Below are 21455 nucleotides of genomic sequence, written 5' to 3' on the forward strand. Positions count from 1 at the left end.
GGCTGACTTACACCAAGGCAAACCGGCAGCGAAGCCCAGAGGCAGCCTCGAGGTGCTGCTTAGCAGGCGGCTCACACGCGGGGTGCTTTCTCATGCAGAGCACCTCCACCGGCATCTTCCCGTCGCCCGAGCCCACCAGGAACCGCAGCACAAAGCCGAGGGGGATTTCGACATGCTGCTGCCAAGGCCATGGCAAAGCTTCCGCTGGCAGTCCAGGAGCAGGCACGAGGCCAGTGGGGCTCCTTGTCTGCAGGCAGCCGTGCAAATCACCTCCCGAATTTTTTTTTTTTCTCCTGGAATCCAGCCATTTGAGAGGTGAATGCTCTCTTCTTGCACTGCCTTTTTTTTTTTTTTTGAGGAGAGGGCACTAGGAAAATAAAAGTTTTAGCAAACACTATGTACTACTTTTTTATTATTATTATTTCACATCCTCTACTGCTTGTCTAGCAAGAAAAAAAATAAAGAAGTGTGCTACTTCAGACTATGCCAAAGGTCCCACCATCCTTACAACACCCAACAGAACAGAGTTGGAACAAGCCATTATCAGAATTAGTCCTGATGCATTTTGGGCCTTATCCTGTGCACAGAGATCCTGGAACATCCCTTAGAGAGATGCCACCTTGTGTCTTATCACCAACAAAGAGGAAAGGAAGGCGTACGACCACAGGTAATTCTGGCATCTTTTCTGCACTGATGAGGGTACCTGGTTGTTCTCACGAGGCGTTTTGTTTCTAGCAGGAACCTGTCAGCTACATTCTCATAAGGTAATGGATGGTCTGGTAACAAACCTTCCCCTGCTCACGTAAAGAGGAAGCCTGTCATTTAGCCTTGTTGAACCAAAAAAAAAAAAAAAAAAACAGTGCACACAACCTGAAAAGCTGACTACAGCAAAGCCAGCTGTGTGCATATTGCATTGGCAATGTAAAGAGGACGTTGTATTGACTGGTGGAGATGGTTTTCCAGCTCCTCATCAGCTCTGACTTACTGTAGCCCCACTGAGATTGCTGCTAGCCACAGCCATGGACTCAGACCAGAGCAAATGAGCATTATCCTCCCCAGGACAATGAGGTGCTGTACATTTGCCAACTATTTTATTATAATGCAGAGCCTATCACCTTTCTCCATGACTTTTTAGCTTAGAAATTTAACTCAAATTTAATAACAGCAGTTTATTTAATCTCAATAGACAGACAAAAAGTGAGCCAGATTCAGAAGATCATACTTTTTCCTTTTTAAAGCACAATTAGCAATGCCATCATTGGAAGATTATCCAAGGAAAAAAAAACTAGCCAAAAAAAACACCCAGATTTAGAATAAAACTCCAAAATTTGTTATGTTTCAACTCACCAAACCCTCCAGCCCAAACAATGTGCTCCATGCCACTTTTTGCCAGGCAATAAAAAGGGGTGTTAAACTACTTAATAAATCATCTAAGGCAGTTCTGTTGCAGGCTGCATCTTAGAGCAAAGCAAGACCTCACAACCCGCCAGTACCACCTTCTTAATTTCCTAATCGGCCAACCTTAAACATGTAAGAAGTGACTCGAGCCCAGACCTTACCTAACTACCCATCACACAACCCATTCAAACACTTACAGCGCAATTTCTTGGAGGTTTCCTCCTTTATCTTCTACCACCAAACAGGCTCTGAGATCCCGACCGCTCCAGTTTGCCAAAACGCAGCACGTGCCCGAGGCTTGGAGACATTTTCCTCCTCCGTGGTGAAATCCTGCCACAAACCCATCCATCTCTGCAAGCGGGGAATTGCTCCGCGCTTCCCTCCTAAGGTTTAAATTAAGTCTTAATGAAGACTCAGAATTTAAGATTAAACATTCAGCCCCTGGCTAATTATGTTTGTAAGGTTCAATTTGCTTGGCAAGCATCTGAGTTGGAAAAAAAAAAGAACAGCCCCAAAACATATTTACATGATTGGAAATACTGGGAATCCTCCCTTGAAGTGGCACAAGAAATCCACGCAGAGCTCTGGCATGCTTTTGGGCAGCCTCTCTTTATTTTCAAGAATTTTGTTTACTCCCCACTCAGGTCTTTCATTGCAATTCCAGCCATTGGCTGGATCAAATTTTCATTTTTATATTATTTCTTCCCCCTGTAGCAATGCCTTGTAAACAGCCTGCTTATTTATGACTACAAACAAGATAGAAAAACCAACAAATATCTTGCAGTATTAAAGAAAAATAGCAGTAGTTATTACCTCATACAATGCACATGATAAATTTGAATAATCTGAGTTTTGATCGCAGCAGTCTTTAAAATGAAGAGCTACAATTTCCTTTTTTTTTCTTTTAATAATGCACAAAAATTCTAATAAACAATTTAGTCTGAGCCACGGGGAGAAATGAGCAGCTGTTAAGATGTAGTGACTTGCTGGATTATTGAGAATGACTGTGGCTGCACCTACTTTGACTTGCCAATACATCTTTTCCCTCTTTTTTTTTTTTTTAAAAAAAGTAACTGGGTCACTATAGAGCTTTTATCAAAAATGAAGTGTTTCCCCCCCCCCCCCCCCCCAAGAACGGAAATATTCCTGTGGTTTGGAGAAATACAACTGAAACGACGAGAGCTTCAACATAACTAGAGCCTACCATGTGCAGGTTTTACATTTAAGACTTGCAGAAGTCTCCCTGCCTGTCTGAATTCTTGTGACTTATCCGCTAGCAAGATTTTTTTCCCCTTCTGCGGATCTGCCGATCAATTTTTCTCCTTCATTATTAATAAAACTCAGAAATGAAACATGAGGCTTGAAGCATCTCTGGGAACCTCTGCTGCCACTGTGTATAACACAGATGTAAATTTAAAGACTGTCTGCTGTGTGACATTAAGCAGATTACGCCTCCCACTATGCAGAAAAGCACCAGCATCAACATTAAACCAACTTTTTAATAATTTTTAAAGAAATGCTAGCTGGATCTTATTGAAGATATCTACGGTTAAACACAAGGGAAAAGCCTACCAAGAAGTGTTTCCCTCCGACTGGTAGCACCTCTGTTTACACACACTCAGCGTCTCTCCGTGAGTATGCAAAAGCCTAACTGTGACAACCAATCTCCCATACCATTACTGACAACACACGATGTTTTAAATCAATGAATGATTAGCTGCGGGAGGCAAAAAGAGGTTTTGTGGTTTGTTGTTGCTTGACAAACAGGTGAGAAATCTTGCTCTCCAAACACAGTTGTCTCTGCTGATAGAGTGATGCATTATGGAAAGACATTAGCCACTGTAAATCCTTCGATACCCAACGAAGATGGATTTCAATAAAAGTCAAGAATCATTAAACTCACCCATCCTCTCTTCACAGGCTCAAGCTTTAAGATGAATGTTATGTGTTTCTGATACCATCTTGTTTCTTTCAACTGCCCTGAAAATACTGCCCAGGGCTGAATCCCACACTCACTGAAATGCCAGTTTAGCATCTCTGAAGACCAGATATTACCTTCATTTTATTTTGAGGTTGTTTTTTTTTTTGACAAAACACTTGTACCACAAACAAGCAGATCACTTTCTTCTGAAATATTTACTAGACTTATTAAAGATGAAGACAACCAAGCTTTCCTTCCCCCTCTGCATCAGGGTCCAGGTAGAACAACCCATACCTGCCAGCAAAGGGGGCTGCTGTATAACTTGATGCTGGAAGGGGCTTCCTTCAGAGCAGCTTCTGATCTTCATGAGGCTTCATATCCTTTTTCTTGTGAGCCCTCAGTGCTGAGCTCTCCTGTGGGAGCAAGGCTGGGGGAGGCACCAAGGGCTGGATGTGGCCCCAGCCTTCCAGAGCACCCTCCCTGCAGGGGGTTAGTCAACTCAAAAGCAAGATCCAGTCTCAGAAATAGCCCTTATCCTCTCCAAACTTTAACCTAAGGAAGTTCAAGGGGAAGGGTGGAGTCGTTTGGTCTGGTCATTCACTTTGCTTTGTCAGACAACCATTGCAGAGAGGTACAATTTAGATAAGAAACCCCTTTAGACTCTCTCTTCATTGCTGGGGCTGTTTAGTCCTTATTTTTTTGACATATTAAAGAAATCCTCTAAACACAGATGGCTGCAGGGAAATAAGAGGTTGGTTTGAATATTAAGGTCCCCATGTAGCGTTATGGGAACATGGAGAGATGGTCAGACCATCCACCTTCGTGAGACCTGCTCTTCCACCCCACCTGGCAGGCACCTCTTCAGCTGCTGCAAGGCACAGCACTGGGCTTGCAAAATTTGAGCTTTCCCTCTCACTCTTAATATTCTTGTCATACGGAGTAGGAATCTAAAGTGAGTAGGTGGCTTTGCTACAATAGTACAAGAGAAATCATCAGCTCCTCATTGTTCGACCTTGTGAAAGAAGGGTGAAGTACTTGAGCTGCTGTTTTCCTGACTTGAGATGTCATTTGTACTGATAAGTAAATTTTCGCGAAAGAAAGGTAATTATCTGCGAGCGCTACGGAGTGGCTTGGATTCATCTGTCCTGCAATGTCAGATAAAGGTGAAGGCAGCCAGCTACCGCGTGCGGTCAGGTCCTGTATTTCACAGCTATTGCAAGTTTTTGGTTCCAGTTAACTAAAGGGAGGGAGGTAAGAGCAGATCACCTGCCATCACTTAGGGTTTGAAAAGCCAGGCAAAGCACAGCCTTCCCGCAGCTGTCGCAGGTACTGCCCTGGCACACAAACATGCCCACACGGCAAAATGCAGCCAAATCCCTGGTGGAGGCTCCGACGGTGCCGAGCCTTGGGGATTTTGCAGGTGCTTCCCCCCCTCCTCCGCAGCTTCCTCCTCCTGCAATACAACACTGCCCTCTCACGGCTGCTCTGCAGCCAAAACTTCACATCCACGGGGGCACACGTGCAAGCCCGACCCAAAAACCCGGGGTAACCCTCCCATTGCTCTGGCATCGCAGAGGGATGCTCCTTTTTTTCACCCCATTTTGCATGGGGGCAAGCACGCCGTGGGGATTCGTGCTCTGATTTGGCATCCAGCTGCTTCCTGGAGCAAAGGCAGAGTAGGGGGGTGCGATTCCTTCATTTCTTTCTTAATTTACCTAAAAAAAAGTCCTTGGCAGCACCGAGCCAGCACTAAGCTCAGGTCAGGTGGGACATGTGTCTGGAGCAGGTGTCTGCTGCAGGTGGGTACTGGCTGTGAAGGAAATAAACTAAAGAAAAAACCTACCTCCCTGAACACCTCAGACACTTTCACCAAAGCAAAGGTGCAAGATACTATTTAAAATTGACCCTAACGGATGACAGACATGGTCACTGTCCTCTCCACAATGGCTCCAGCTGGATAATGCTCGAGCCATGATGCTGGTGGAGCATCACCCATCAGCACCCACCTGAACAACTCGGAGGGGTCTGATAAGAGTAGGATCTCGCAGATTCATTCCTGATTAAAAATAAATCACAAGCAAAGAAGTCATGGGACAGCCTGTTCAGTTCTAGCTGTAAGCCACGACCATGCAACACGCTGGCAATGGAAGTAAAATAGATTGTGAGCTGAAGGGTGTATGATAAATAGGCTGTCACTCAATATTTACTTCACAAATAAGTCACCAATGCAAGCTAATGATGTAGCCTCAAGCCAAGAGGCTTGAAAGCATTTTCCAAAGGCAACCAATCTTGAAATACTGAAAAAAAGAAAGCTGTTGGGAGAATTCTCCCACCAAGCAGACAGTGCCTTTATGCGACCAAACCAAGCAGAATTGGGGCATTTGCCAATCAATTTCACAACTACCTTTCCATTTAGTGCACAGGCAGTCCTCTTTCCACTTCCCTTTGTGATGGATAAGGATCGAAGAGCTCCTGGAGGTCACATCTGGGGGGTTCAGACTATTTGTACCCCTTGGGGCACAGCCAAACTGCTGTAATCTCACCCCAGCCACCGAGTCCTCCCGCTCCTTTTTTCCAATAAAACTTCTTCTGCAGGTGTAATTATTCAGTGGCTGGGTTTAGCCCAATGCTCTGGAGGATGAAGGTAAGGTAATTGGCTGTATTCATCATTGTGTTTCTTCTGCAGCTCTCCAGGTTTATAAATACGTGATAAAATATTACTGCAAGAAACCAATATTTAGCAAAGTGTCAGGCAAAGCAGGGAGACTTCTGAACGTGCAAGGATGCTGCACCGGGAAGTCTGGGGAGCCCTGTGGTATTAAATAACCTTTTAGCATCAGGAATGGAGATTCGAAGAACAGATCCAAAGGGAAAAGATGAGAATTTTGTCTCCTGCAGCCTTCTCAAGCAAGCCCCACTCATCCTGCCACCCCATCAGTCATGCTGCCCATCCAGGCACTGCCCCAAGCCATTCCTCAGACTAAATCTGGCTGCCTGGCCCCACTGCTCACCTTCTGTGTTTGACATTACTCTTCTCTTCCCACACAAATGGGGCCAGATGACTCTTCTGACATCTCGCAGCTCTCAGATTAATTACACGGTGACGAGGGCAACATCCCCACCAGGACGCGTGGGACACGGCGCTGGTGCTGAGCTCCATGAGGAGCAGCAGAACAAATGTCACCACAGAGCCACGGGGCTGCCATGAAAGTCAAGTGTTCGTAGGGTTAGGAAAAAGATTACACGTGCAATATAGGTATTCATCGTATGCCTGCTGTCCCATTTACACAGGAGGTGTTCAATTGGATCTAATGAAAAAACATTTTTGCTGCTTTTGGAGAAAACTGCAGGTCTCTGAAACAGGGAAATATTTGGTGTAAATGTTAGCACAGGACTTTTCATCCAGCAAGAGAAATCTGCTGTACTGCTGGGAGACTTCCTACAGGGAAAGTAAGGTTTAGAACTAACTTAGAAATGCAAAACCAGATGAAACAGATTAAAATATCCAATTCCTGCTTTTCACGTAGGTAACTCTTCAGCTTACATTCACTTCCTACTCTTTGTAAAATTATTGGCATTTGCAGTGTCATATTTTCCCCATAGCTCCGTTTACAACCAATAAGAAACTCAGGGACATTTCTAAAACAAGAGATACCAGACCACGCTACCCAACTGAAACCAATGAGGTGCAATGCTTCAAGGTTTCCTCCACGGCTTCTCTTCTGGCAGACAAATCACAGCCTCAGCTAACCCAGAAAAAAAAAGGTCAGCCAAGCCATCAAACATTTCAAAGCACAATTAAGACCCTAAATGAGAGGAGTTAAAGTTTAATGCTGGAACTTCACTGCCGGTTGATGCTCACCAATTACAAGGGTCACTTGAAATACGATCAGCAGAGCCGCTGTGTGTCAGAAACCAGCCTCCGCTGATGGGAGTTAGGAAATGTTCTGGCGAGGCAAACAACCTTGCTCTAATAATATGACTGCTGCCATAAAAAGAAAAAAAAAAATCCTGTTTCTGACAGCTGAGAGCTGCTTCGGGTCTGAAGAACTTGAATTTGATGCATTTTGAAACCCTTAAAGTAATTCAGCTCCCATATGGGTGTGGTTATTATGAGGAAGCCAGAAATTAACTCTCCATCCCAGGAATATAACATTAGAGGATAAATCTAAGACAGTGGGAATAAACCACAGAATAGTCTAATTCAAAAATATCATGCAATTTCTTTTTAATAATGCTGTAATTCTATATTGATCATCCTATTTCCCAACCCCATGAATTCTTCACTGTAATATCCTATACTTAATATTAAAACTAAAAGCAAAGTCAAAACTAAATCAAAGAAAGTTCAAGAAAAGCATTTCAACAGCAAAATGCACAGACAAGAAAATGAAGTGTCAAATATGCAATCTCCTGTCCGTATGTGATTTAGTCTGACACACTCCTGTGTTGTATTTTATTTGAACAAATATCATTGTTTCCAACAGCAGAACACAGCTCCTCACTGCCATCCCACCCATGCCCGATGAGACCATTTCAGAGGGAGGACACTGAAATACTGTGGGAACAACATGGATTTCATAACAGCACACTCATTACCAGCAAAACAGGAACGAGTTTGGAACTAACATCTCCAGTACCCCTCCTGCCAAGTCACTGCAGCAGGGACTGTCTTCCATTAAAAACCAAGGGTTTGCCAGGATCTGGCTTTCCCCAAATCAGCCAAGGAAAGTATTTTAGGATTAAATCAGGCTTGCTCAGACTCTAGCTCCATTTTCCCTAAGTCACACAAGTCAAGGGAGTGAGATAAGGAGTTGCCCTCTTCATGCATCAAAAATAAGCAAGTAGAAGACTGTTTTTGGCCAACTAAAGATCAGCAGCTTACTGAAAACATGCCAGGAGATAAATAGTGGTCATGTAGTGACTTTTGCTATACTACCACCTACCTCACACAACAGGAGTCGCCAGATCAAATCTAGATCTCTGTTTCTGGAAGGGTCAAACCTGATGCTGAGAGACACCCATAAAAGCTACCTATTCCCTACATTTTTTCCTCAAGTATGACTTCCCATGGGACATAACTTCATGGGAATAAGGTCTGGAAGGGATTCCTTATAGTTACTAATAAAACCCTACTCAGAGAAGCTCGGACACTTGCTTATGGGCCCACAACACTCAAAAGCCTCTGTGGTCCAGTGCAAGATACTAGGAGAAGGAGAAAGTGAGAAAGTCTCAATTGACACAGGTCACTGTTTTAGCTGCTATCAAACATTCACTGTAATAGGGCAATATCTGCCATTTGGCACAGACCTAAGGTCTATCAGATGCTACGGAGCCCCATGACGGTGAGAGGCTGTAGCACACAGTGCTTCACCTCTTCTGCTTCCTCTCCAGTCTTGGTAGATTTTTGGTGGGAGGGAGGATGAGGAAGGGTGGAGACAAGATAGCGAAGGGAGAGTGAAATCAGTGACCATCAGCCCCATGACTGAAGGGCAAACCCAACTTCAGGCTCTCCTCCTATTTGAAGGAGCATTGCTGGGGTCCACACCAACTCAATTTTCATCTCAATGACACATCTGACAGCATTTTAAACCACACCTCCTTGAGATGCTATTAAAAAAAAGCAACAGCAAAAAAAGGAATCAAAAGCAAATCTGAGCTTTACAGGCACCATTTCAGCTGACAGAGAATGAGCAAAACACCATGGAAGACAATCATGTTTGGCTCCTTTTTTGCCAAGGCAAAAAATCATGCTTAATTACTTCATGTTCTGACACATGTTGCAAAAAAAAGTCCTTAGCTCAAATGCCACCTTGACACATTAGCTATCGACTTTCATTATATTCATCTTCATTTCTGGTGTATAATCTAAGTCGTAACATAAAGGTTTCTCTGTGGTAGTAAGAGGTGACATTATAAGACATTGCACCGCAGTTTATAATGCCAGTGGAATAATTTTGCATCAAGGGTTACAAAAAAATTCTTGAAAGAGAAAGATGTTATGAGAAGTAATTACTTCCCCCCTCCACTAGCTATTAAACTTTAATAACTCAAATATGATTTCAGGTTTCTTAGAAGACAGGTTTGCGTAGAAAGTTTCCATAATTTATATTTTAGTGGGCAGAATAAGAGTATCCAGCAAATATTCTCTATTTCATTTATGCAACAAGTAAGAGCTGCAAATGAATCCAAAGAGGGTTGCTCATGGCAGACCAAAAGAAGGCCTTTTTCCTGAACTTAGGTCCTAGATACCAAATCTCAGCTGATGGGCAGTTTGTGTCAGCTAATCCCATAAATATAGTTAGTTAGACTAGAAATTGCAAGTGACAGATGACTGCAGATGCAGGAAGAGAAATCTAGGATGTACTTAATGGATTATATGGAAACCAGTGACAAACACTATAATTATTCCAGGCAGTTGCACTGGCTCCTAAGTTGATTTAAAGACTGAGCCACCTCCTCTGAAGAAATATGTATACCTAACTATGGGTATATAGACTTATAAAAATAATCCAGTAAATTTGGCTCCCAGCCCATGCTACAGCCTCATCTTTCTGCTTCTGACAGCACAACGGCACAGCACAGTGTAAGCAAGGTGAGAGACATCTGTAGTGTAGTGTCTGGGAGGTCCCATGAGCCTTTTTGGGGGACGGCATCTACACAAAAGGAGTTTGACTTTGTTTACCATCATACCTAGAAACACCACAGTCATCTGTAGGAATAACACCTGAGCTAACGTTCTCCTTGCTCGGGCATAGCCACCCACTCAGAAACCTGCATCCTCTCCTGGGTGAGAAGCACTGGTGCAGGAGGGGACACAAAGCTGGTGGCACTACTAAAAGAATCGTGCAGAAACAGCAAGCACTGGCAAAAGTCAACTAAACTTATGTTGAGAATACATGGTATTTAAATGGCCCAGTTATGAGAGTAGGAACCCTGTAATTTCCTACTCACATCACAACCAGCCCTTTTAAAACCAACTTCAGATGGTTTCTGTACATGGAAGTATTTGATATTTTTTTTCCTGCATCACTCAGTGTTTGCAATGTAAGCTGTAATAAAATATTTAAGATGCATTATCAGCATGAATGTGAATTTCAAATTATGGTTTATGATCTGGGGTCTTTTGCAGGGGAAGAAGTGTTTTTATATGGTTCATTCACTGCAACTCAACCTACAAGGAGCAACACCGCAAACTTCTCTGTGCTTTTCTCTCCCATGCTGGACTGAGCTGTGTGTATCTGCACAATCATCCTTGCAGAAGGACCAAAATTCTCATTAAGGATAAAGCCAGGGGCACAAAGGGGAAGTGGTACCAAAGCAAAGCAAAGATTTCTTCTGCCATTTTAACATTAGCCTTAAAAGATGCTGTATAAAAGAAAAAAGTTGATTTTAAAATATTGGTTAAAATTTAGTCAGCAGGTTCAGGAAGGTATCTGTGCTCTCCAAGCAAGCCCAATGCCCCAAACGAAAAAAAGAACAGCTCATGGTGCCTGAGTCTCTGAGTTGAACTGGTTTCTGCAGGGGAAAGCACATGGGGAGGAGGAACTGACTCTCCAGAAACAGGCAAACTTGTACCCACCTTAAAGGGAGGACCTGAGACCCTTCCTGTTAACTCCCTCCTACTATTAAGTTGTCTCAGCAGGAACCTTCCATTCAGATAAATAAACCAGAAAAAGCTAGAGCAAAGCAAAAGAAACATAAGAAAAAGGCAAGGCATTTTAATGATGCACTTAGCAAGAACAACATTTTTAGCAGACTTCGCACAGGCTTTTTTGTAGCAGGAGAAATTACCAAATCTAGGAGCACAGCTGTAATTAAGGGTGAATTTTTTTTTTTTTTTGATGGGCAGTTTAAGGAATGCAGCTGAGAGGAGGAGTGCTGCTCCCAGGGCTGTTCGTTCCTGAAAGCCTTGGTCCCTGGCACTGCTGGAGAGATTCTTTGGAAGGGTTTGCTGGAAGGCACCATTAGTGCAGATTAGCAGGAACAGAAGAAAAAAGTGATTCCAAAGACCCATGTAAAAGTAAAGGCATAAAATATTAAGATTTTAGTAATGAATGATGCCTCTGCTGCTAACAGGAGTCCATCAGCTGGTAACAACTGAGCAGGGAAACTCGGTGAGACTTCCTAAAGAGCATTAGGAAATTCACACACAGATGAACAAGCACACATTCACCCAACAGTTACTAGGAAAAGACAGAAAGGAGAAGCCCATCTGAAGAAAACTTTTTAGGCTACTTATCTAGTAATAAGGATAAGGTAAGATCAGGTCCCTTTAAGGAACCGTGTCTATCAGCTGATATTTGGCTCAGCTTTTCCTTCTGTCTGCTGTAGAAAGTGAAGATTAGCAGTGGCACAAGAGCAAGTTCGCATACACAGCCACAAATATGTTAATCCCGAACTTAGAAACAGATAAGAGAACCATGAGAAGCATCTATTTATGGAGCAGCCCTCTACAAGGAATAACACAGGGCAGAGGAGAGCCACCTCTTATATGGAGCTGGACATAGCCCTGCAAGGAAGCGCTTGCTGGAGATTGACTGCCAGGTCCTCAGCACAGAGGAGTCCTGTCCCTGCACACTTAGGCTCAGAAAATAAGAGTGTTGCAGTGGTACCATATGAAATCTCTTAAAGGGATGAAAATACCTCTTCATGTATATACATATACAAGGGGGAGCGCTCCCCCCTGGCATGACATCCATTTTCTCTCCAAATACCAACCTGCAGGTGAAATCCCATTCAAACCTCCCTCTGACTAGACTATCCCCAGGCCTTCCAGAGCTGCCCTGCTCTTGGGACCCAGCCCACAATGCGGGCAGGTCAGAGAGACCTGGCCAGCTTTACCTCCTGCACTGACAGACTGGCATATAGGAACAAGGCTGCAGTCCTGTAGCAAGTTTGTCTTTTGTTGGGCACCAGCTACTTCCAGCTGGAAGTTACTCCAGCCAGTTCAAGTTTCTGAGCTAATGCAATGCTTCAGTCCGGATTTATTTATCAAAGTCCAAGACTATGCATTCTTAATGACATGCTGCTTATGATGCTGTATCTCAGGCTCACCTCTCTCCTATGTGCTGGCTTCCCCAAAGCAGCCACGGGATTTTACTTCAAATTTTACAATGTTTCAGGAAAAGCCTCTGACACATGGGGTCACCAGCACCCAAGCCACCATACAGTGAGGCATTGTCTCATATGGGTCTGCAAACACAGCGCTGAAACTGAAGACATTTTGGGTGCTTTAAAATAAACGTTGAAGTAGGCACATTAGCAGAGCCACCATTACTTTAAAAATAAAAAATAAAAATCCCCTTTTTCCATTATGTTCACCACTGCAATGGGTAATGACAGACACCACCAGGTCAGTAACCACAAGGACTTGCCCAAGGTTAGGTTAAGGAACATTGCTGACCCCTCGAAGTCGCTCCTCCCTGCACCAGGCAAGGATTTCCCAGCTCTCAGATCTAGACCTCAAGGTTTATTTTCTAACTACAGCCATTTTTTGGTTAAGTGCCTCAGCACTTATTAGCCTCAGCAGATTTGATGAGCAACCTGACCCTGGAACTCCCTTGCATCTGGCTCAGCTTCATCAGCCTGAGCGCTGTCCCTCCTTCCTCTTTATATCCCATGTTTAGATGTGCTACATTTCTGTCTTTTAACACAAGGAATCTGAGAACACAGCGATAGATGCCATGTAGGTTTGGTTTTCCTGTTTGAACACCCCATCTCTGGGATCCCAGAGCAACCAGCTCCCAGCAGACAGAGACCTTCCCTTCCCCTTTCACCCCTTCTCCGCCAGCCACCCTCCAGCTGCATTTTGTCCCATCAAGTGCACAAACCAGCCACTTCTTTGGCTGATCCAGAGCCAGCCCATAGTCATATATCCATAATACTGCTGTCCAGTCCATAATGTTGTTGGACAGCCAACCCTGTCTGTGATGGAAGGAACAGGACTGGAGTCTTCATGCATGTTTGGATGCTTTGTTTTAGGCACTAGATGTCAGTGTTTTACCTACACTTGTAGAAATTTCCAGTCTCAGTGGAAGGAGAATCTCTAGTAAATAAAGCTATACATAAAAAGCTAAGTGTCTTTTGTACCAATGCCCCACCAAAACTGCAACAAACCCACCTTCCCTTTCAGATCTAAGCAGTACTTCTCCCCACCCCAAATTTGCCTATGCATGTAAACAGTAGTTTAAAGCAAAGTAGCTAAGCCAAACAAATGCATGACCTAAAAGGTGTCTTAATTCTACTTCAGAGAGTACCTGCCAATATTAGCTAGATCTAAAAAAAGGCACATATTTGCTAAGAAATGCTTAACAGATCTAGCCAAATATTTTTGATATAAGGAACGTAACACAAAATTAAAAAAAAATAATCAAAGAAATTATATTATATTCATTAAAGTTTTGACTTGGAATAACAAAGTCAATATACATATAAATTCTATGAAGAAGTTCCACAATTTTGCCTAAAGCAATTTTACTAAGACCTTAAATTGCTTTTAAATTCAGATAAGAATATGGGTTCAAAAAACCATTGAAAATATTAACTGAAGCTGATATCTTTAAAATGTGAATTGAATTAGAAAAACAAATATCCCCCCTCACCTCCCCAAATAATCAAAAACATTTAAGCCAAGTATATTGCAGCCCATCGTCATCTCAGCACCAGATTAGCTCTACCTTAGCTGGTTTTAAATAGTCCTACTCCTTTTTGTGCACACATGGTCTGTCGGTGCAACCAGCTTTCAAAGGAATTTGTTTTAAAAAGTGGGGAAAGTAGGGGAGGGGAAGAAATAAATAATTTATAAGCCTTTTGCTTCTGTCTCAAACGGAAGAAAAATATTCTATCAACACCAAGCCTGTGCCATTATCTCAAAACCTAACTACTCCTTACACTTTTTAATTAATATATCAGCACACCTGCCACCCTGCCTTCCCCTGCTTGGGAGCACATCCCACTTTTGCTCAGCTCAGGTCTCAGCCAAGATTTATAGCAGTTACAGATAGGAGAAGCACTGCATTAGCCCCCTGCCTGTCAGCTTTGAGATATAGCCTCAGCCTGTGGAACTCCCTTGGGAAGGGAAACATCTTCACTCACCACCTGGAAGCTCAGGCATGGTTTTGAAGAAGCTGCATGTGAGCTTCTGTGCAGAAAGTAGCAGCAGAGCAGAGCCTGTGCCACCACGAGCCATGCAGAGCTCCAAGGTAAGTCTACCAAGACCTTTTCCCTACGAAGAGCACCCCAAAAAACATCCATGGCTGTGTGCCATCTGCTAAGTGTGTTGCTGTTAGCCAGCATCAGCAATGGTACCTGGGGGCACAAAATCAAACTGAAATCCAAATATATGCAGCCAGCCCAATTTCAAAGTTGGAAATTCTTATCAAAAAGCTGTCAGATACTGATGCTCACGCACCATGAGGTTACTGCTTAATTACAGTTTCCTTGCAGATCATCCTGTGTATGGTTATCCTTATACCAGTTAAAGTTGTATCCTCCTGAAATCAAATTTTGCAGTCTTTTAAGATATAATAATAAATATACGTTGATGCAAATTGCCATGCAGACTACTGGCTTTCCTGGGGGCTGGACTTCACCCCAAGACAGCTGAAATTATCTGTACAATCTCCTAAAACACCAATAACTTCTGGAATTAGCAGATCTCCTAGGTTTCCAGGGGAGTTACAGTCCTGGCTAAAGTGTCAGCTTTCTGTTCTTCTCCCCAGTTACTTTTTCTCCCCGACAAAGGGCTGAAGGAGATGGACCTCAGCTCCCTCTTTGACTGCTCAGGGCACTCTGTGCTGGACCAGCACCACAGACTACCAACGCTGTTCTGAGTATTCAGATGTTGGACAAAATGAAGGACCTATAATGAGTAGCACACAAACCAAAGTACTCCAAGAAATGTGAAGAAAACATGTTAATTTTAAGGGGAGCTTCTGTTATCTTTTGTCCATCAGTATGTGTACGTGCTATTTTGCTTTGCACCTGTTGATCTAACAATGAACAGTGCACCGTCCAATGAATATAATGACAAAATAAATAAGCCCCTTCATTTTTATTTATTTATTTTAAGGATTCCTATGCATTATGCTGAATATGGAACTTAAGTGTGTGGCACTAGCACTGAACAGCAGCACAAGGGCCTCAGGGGAAAGGTAGGGAACTACCTTTGCTGCAGAAAGATCAATGTTAATCTTGTTATGTCACTACTCATAAACAAAGAGTTGCAAAGGTCACCCAGACTCCAAGCAAGTACAGAAAACTGTAAAACTTCACTGAAAGAACAGGGATAGACTCATATTTGAAATTAAATCTCAGGCTAAGCTGCCCTCTAGAAGAATATATCAAGGACCTTTGCACTTTAGAGGTAGCTGGTAATGATACAACCAAATACAACGCTACATTTATGCCTTATTTTTAGACAAAACCTACCCAAAAGGCGAAAAAATTAAAGAAAATCCAATTTTCTGGTCTGCTTCCTGAAGAATAATAAAACCCCTATCAGTGACCATCTAATGATCCATCCCATCTCAAGCACTGAAAACTCATTAGTGTTCCTCCAGCCTCACGAATCCAGGCCTTGAACCAGTGCGGTATGAACAAGTCAAAGCCAATCTGATCACTCTGCGCTGTATTATATCCTGACACGTGTTGGGGGAGATTGGCACCTATCACTGACACTTAGCAGAGGGATTTTTCAGAGAGGAAAGCATATGCTGGGCAGGAAACAAGACAGAGCCAGAAGAATGGGGAGGAAACAGCAAAATGTTTTTTTTTTTTTTTTCCCTTTTTAACGGAGAGCACTGCTTTTCATTTAAAGAGCTTTTGACACAAAGAAATTTCTTGAAAGACATGGATGATCACCCCAAAAAGCATGCTGTATCAGTGTTTCGGAAGCCCAACGTCCCAGCTACTGCAGCAGGTGTTTGGAGGTGGCTCCTGTCTGCTTTTGTTCTGTGGTTTTAACAGCGTCTCAAAGAGCTGCTATTAATTCAGGTTTGAAGGAAAGATAATATAAATTAGTGCTTCAACTTTTGTACCAGCTGGAGGCAATAAATCAAACAATCCACCATAAATCAACCTAAAATCGCAGGACAAAATGTCCATTTGTTTTGGTGAAATCCATTCTCCTTAAGCAGTCAAGTCAGCTTACCGGGAGAGAGAGAGAGCCAGAAGACAGATACTGCAGGAGTTGAACAATCCACAGGGAGTTTATTTTTAAACCATGTTGGGAACTGCTTGTCAGCACCTAGCCCATGGCTTGCTACGGCTGCAACTCCTGCCACCAACCAAAAACACAAAAATCCAAACAAAGCACTGCCGAAAGAAAGCTGTGACCATGTCAAGTTTTCTCTTTAAGCCAAAGGACCCAGACCTCTGAAGTCCTACGAGTGAGCCATCAGCCGTGCATCTTTGGTTTTGCAGCCACTGCTAGCAGGCAATGCAGAACTGATCTGCAGATTGCTCACTTGTCATAAGCTTTTCCTTGTAACCAGGCTAGCTCAGCCATCCCACCACTTAAAGACACTGTTTGCAGAAGCATCTCCTAGTCTGGAAACCACTAAAGTGTAGAAGAAATAGAATTTACTAAGCCCTGCATTGGCAAAAGGTAAAAATCAGCGTTGCTTCATGCAACTCAAATTATGCTGGTATAAAAACATATGCATCAGCCCCAGGATATTAACCTCTCCTTTCAAAGTGTTACTCAAGATTCAGCCCAAGCCTGTGGCAAATAGCAAGTGTTTTCCTTCATGCCTTGTCCCTGGGAAATCACTGATGATTTTGTCAGTGATTTCAATGAGAGAACAATTACTGCAAAGCTCGACAGGCTGCTTAAGCAATGGGTTCTCAATCATTTTATGTAGGGCCATTAACAGCTGCAATTTCAGCTAACTGCTACATATTTGCCAGAGTTTTATGTTTATATTTTAACTTTAAAGGTTATCCCCCTCTCTAGCATGTTCAACACCATCTTTCTTTATTGCAGTACTTCAGAAAGGGGCCACTTTCCATGTAGCCATAGCTAATTAACACTGGATGAGCAGCCAGATTTTTTTTCTGCATGATAGCAAAAGAAAAATTACCATGTTGTTACACATTTCTGCTGGAGAAACCCCACTGATACCACACAGAAGACCACAGAGGTAGAAGATGTTGAGTCAGGAATGGTTGATGGGGGCTTAAAATAGGGTGGGAAAGGGACAACACAAAAGGCTGAGCTCAAAACCAGTATTCTGAAAATGTCTCCAAAGGGCCAATGTTCAGCTAGTCCTCTGACTGGAGCCCACTATCTGTGTTCGCACTCATCCATCCATTGCACTAATTTCAAGACCTTTACTTATTTTGAGATTTTGGGAAACCCATGGCAAAGGATTTCTAATGAAGTCTCCAACAGAGGAGATAACCTCAGGAGGACAGCCTTGTTTGCATCGGCCATTGAAGAGTTTCAGCTCTCCGGTTTCAAAACTTGGCTGCAAGGGATCATGCTTCCATTCTTACATGCACGCCTCCCTGCAGGATGTGTACACACTCCTACCTCCTTCAGCCTGTTATACAGTTCTCCTTTCATTATCAGGTGCCTGCAAATGCAAGGTTTACTTGAAAATATGTGCACAGATTTCACTCTGAGAAGCTACCTGTGTGTTTTGTACAGCTCATTTGCTCTTGATTTTGGCAACTGCCACGCACTGCAGCTTATTCTAAAAATAGAGCCAGATATGCTCTTTCCTACTAGCTTCGTTGGTGTTCATTTCACCTGGAGCATGGCACCTTTTGGACAACTGCATAACGTATGGCTAGGACCTACAGACCTTGCTGCAACCTGACCCCAAAGGGGATCTTGCAGCATAGAGCACCATCACCTGGCCCCATCCCTGCACCACATTGGCAATGGACACCCTGTGCAAACCCCAGTGATGCATACTCCAGTGCACAATGGAAGTTAACAGTCCACTGAAGTTTACTTTTTCTCTTTTCCTTTTTAATTCACAAGTCTCCTGCATATCTATCACTTCCTCAGATATGACCTGGGTTTGGAGTTATCCCAGGAACGCTCTGCCTGAACACCTTTTGACTTCACATTCGGTCACAAATTGACTGCAGGAGTCTGAGATTTCACTATTGATTGGACTGGGTGAGCTGAGAGATCATTGTTTTGTAACTCATCCAATATCAGAGCTTCAAATATTCATGTAATCAGCTACATTTTAAGATTTCTTGGACATAAACAATTCTGCGTTTGGGCAAATTTTCAGCCATCTGAATGGGACAAAACAAGGATGCAGACACAAAAGTCTTTTTAGTATTTGCAGAAATATCATACCGTTCCCACTTCTGTATGCCCAAAACAGTCCAGGAACCCAGCCACTTAGTTTCCTCTCTAAATATTAAAAACAGCTTCTTATAGCATCACATTATCACCAATCAATTTACTACCAGCTGCCATCCACCAGCTCTAGGAGAGCAGAGGAGGTCCTCATTTCCCATGCCTTAGTCTTTGGTGTTTGCAGGGGATGGATTCAGCATTTTCCAGACTCTCCATCTGGCTCTATCACCCTCATGCTGAGCAACGAGCGTTTCCTCCCACTTGCCACTCAGCCACCACCAGGCACATGCAGCAAACACATCCTGTGGCCATTTCCACTTGCAGAAAACCCACATGCTTTGACAATATGCTTTATTCTTGGCAGTCTCCCAAATGCTCTGCCACAGGGTGTGATACACAGGTAAAACCTTATAAACAAATGAGCAGGTGAGTTTTGTCAGGGCATTGGTCTTTGGTCCCTTTTGAAATCAAGGAGCAGATAATCTGCTCAAAGTCCTCCTGGAGCTACACATCAGTGTCCTACAGCCAAGGCAAATGTTTTCTGGTTTCTTGCATGGGCAACCCTGATGTAGTTTTATCAGCCGTAGCAGACTATAGTGCAAATTACAGTTAATTTTGAAGAAAACAAAATGGATAATTTCATGCCCCGTTAAACTAATAATTTCTTTCTGCATTGGTGGAATTGGGAAATGTTGTTCTCATCCCTGCTCAGCTTTCTACAGCCTCATACCCATTACTGTGGAGCAGTCTTAATTAAATACAAGTGTTCTCCTCATCGAAGCACTGACTAAGGAATGTCAAGCCTTGTCTCCTCAGATGCCATAAGGTGCCCATTAAGTTATCTAAACACTTCCAGAAAGCATTGCAAAGCACTGCAAATCTCTGTGTTATGAACAGGCACTCAAGGTGCTCACACCCATAGGCTCCCAGCCCCATAAGATGCACCACCAGGATACATCCATAAGGGTGGATAGAGGCTCATCCCCCAACAACAATGGCATAATGTGATATTTCTGTCAGCCTTAGCATAAGACCAACCTTGTACCAGGTAAGGAGATGTCTCCTGTTCCACATTCATACCTTCTGAGCAGGCTGCTGGCTCCGTATCAGCTTGTCCTCCTCTGCTGGAGATGCCCCTGTGGCATGGCAGACCTGATTTAAGATACAGGCGCCACATTTCAGCAAGCTCTTCATAGCTTTGAAAAAAATACATAAAAGAAGTCTTAAAATCTTAGCATACAGACAAGAAAAAATACACAGCCACCTCCCCCCCCACCCCCCACTTAAAACTCACACAGGCAAACATGAATGAATAACCACCTCCTCCTCCTTTTATCCACACATGACCCTTCCCATCAGGTAACGTGCAAACCTTTTTCACCTGCAGTCAGCTCCCAGTCAGAAGTCCTGGCCTTTCCTCCCCTTCTCCTGTCACAGAAGTCTCCTGTCACCTTGTTGCATGGCGCAGCAGTAAGGCCCAGTCAGAGTCACTTGAAGGGACATGCATCCCTGGGGTCTTCACCATCCTCTTGTCTCACCCTGGGGAGCATGGCAGTCCAGGAGACTTAATGGGGCAGCACATATACATCTGGCAGAGTAAGAAAAACACTGATTGAAAGGGAAGGCAAAAGAAAAAACCCTTGACAAAGTCATTCCCTGCAACTACAGACTTGTTTAGTTGCAAGCCTGGCATCTTCAGCATTAAAAGGTTCAGTAGGAAGGCTGTCAGCCCTTTTTGGGGCTTCAAGAAACTCTCCAGTATTTCTCCCTGGGGCTCAGGAACAGTATTGGAGAGAGGGCACTTGGTTTTCATAGAATCATAGAATATCCCAAGTTGGAAGGGACCCATAAGGATCAAGTCCAATTCCTGGCACCACACAGGTCTACCCAAAAATTCAGACCATGTGACTAAGAGCACAGTCCAAACGCTTCTTGAACTCCAACAGGCTTGGTGCAGTGACTGCTTCCCTGGGGAGCCTGTTCCAGTGTGCGACCACCCTCTCAGTGAAGAACCTCTTCCTGATATCCAGCCTGAACCTCCCCTGCCGCAGCTTGACACCGTTCCTGCAAGTCCTATCGCTGGTCACTAAAGAGAACAGATCAGATCGGTGCCTTCGCCTCCACTCCCCCTCGTGAGGAAGCTGTAGGCCGCGATGAGGTCTCCCCTCAGCCTCCTCTTCTCCAGGCTGAACAGGCCCAGTGACCTCAGCCGTTCCTCATACGTCTTCCCCTCTAGGCCTTTCACCATCTTTGTAGCCCTCCCCTGGAGGCTCTCCAACAGTTTCATGTCCTTTTTGTACTGTAGTGCCCAGAACTGCACACAATACTCGAGGTAAGGCCGCACCAGCGCAGAGTAGAGCGGGACAATCACTTCCTTCGACCGACTAGCGATGCCGTGCTTGATGCACCCCAGGATACGGTTGGCACTCCTGGCTGCCAGGGCACGCTGCTGGCTCATATTCAGCTTGCTGTCAATGACAACCCCCAGATCCTTCTCTGCGGGGCTGCTCCCCAGCGTCTCATCGCCCAGTCCGTACGTATAGCCAGGGTTGCCCCATCCCAGGTGCAGGACCTGGCACTTGCTCTCGTTAAACTTCATGCGGTTGGTGATCACCCAGCTCTCCAATCTGTCCAGATCTCTCTGCAAGGCCTTTCCACCCTCATCCAAGTCCACAACTCCTCCAAGTTCCGTGTCATCAGCGAATTTGCTCAGAACACCTTCTAGTCCTACATCCAAATCATTTATAAAAACACTGAAGAGGACTGGCCCTAAAATGGAGCCTTGACGGACCCCACTAGTGACCATCCGCC

The 21455-nt window shown here is 43.9% G+C and overlaps 1 long non-coding RNA gene across 1 annotated transcript; it reads right to left on the bottom strand.

The window, feature by feature from the left end:
• Nucleotides 1–294: 294 nt before the first annotated feature.
• LOC121072365 lies at nt 295–20160 on the bottom strand. The gene is made up of 4 exons (XR_005821157.1): nt 20026–20160; nt 19725–19840; nt 1596–1781; nt 295–367 (listed from the first exon to the last, which is right to left on the bottom strand). It is a non-coding gene; the product is annotated as an uncharacterized LOC121072365 (long non-coding RNA).
• Between the last annotated feature and the right edge of the window lie 1295 nt (nt 20161–21455).

Source organism: Cygnus olor, chromosome 6, assembly GCF_009769625.2.
Source record: "Cygnus olor isolate bCygOlo1 chromosome 6, bCygOlo1.pri.v2, whole genome shotgun sequence".
Lineage (NCBI taxonomy): Eukaryota > Metazoa > Chordata > Aves > Anseriformes > Anatidae > Cygnus > Cygnus olor.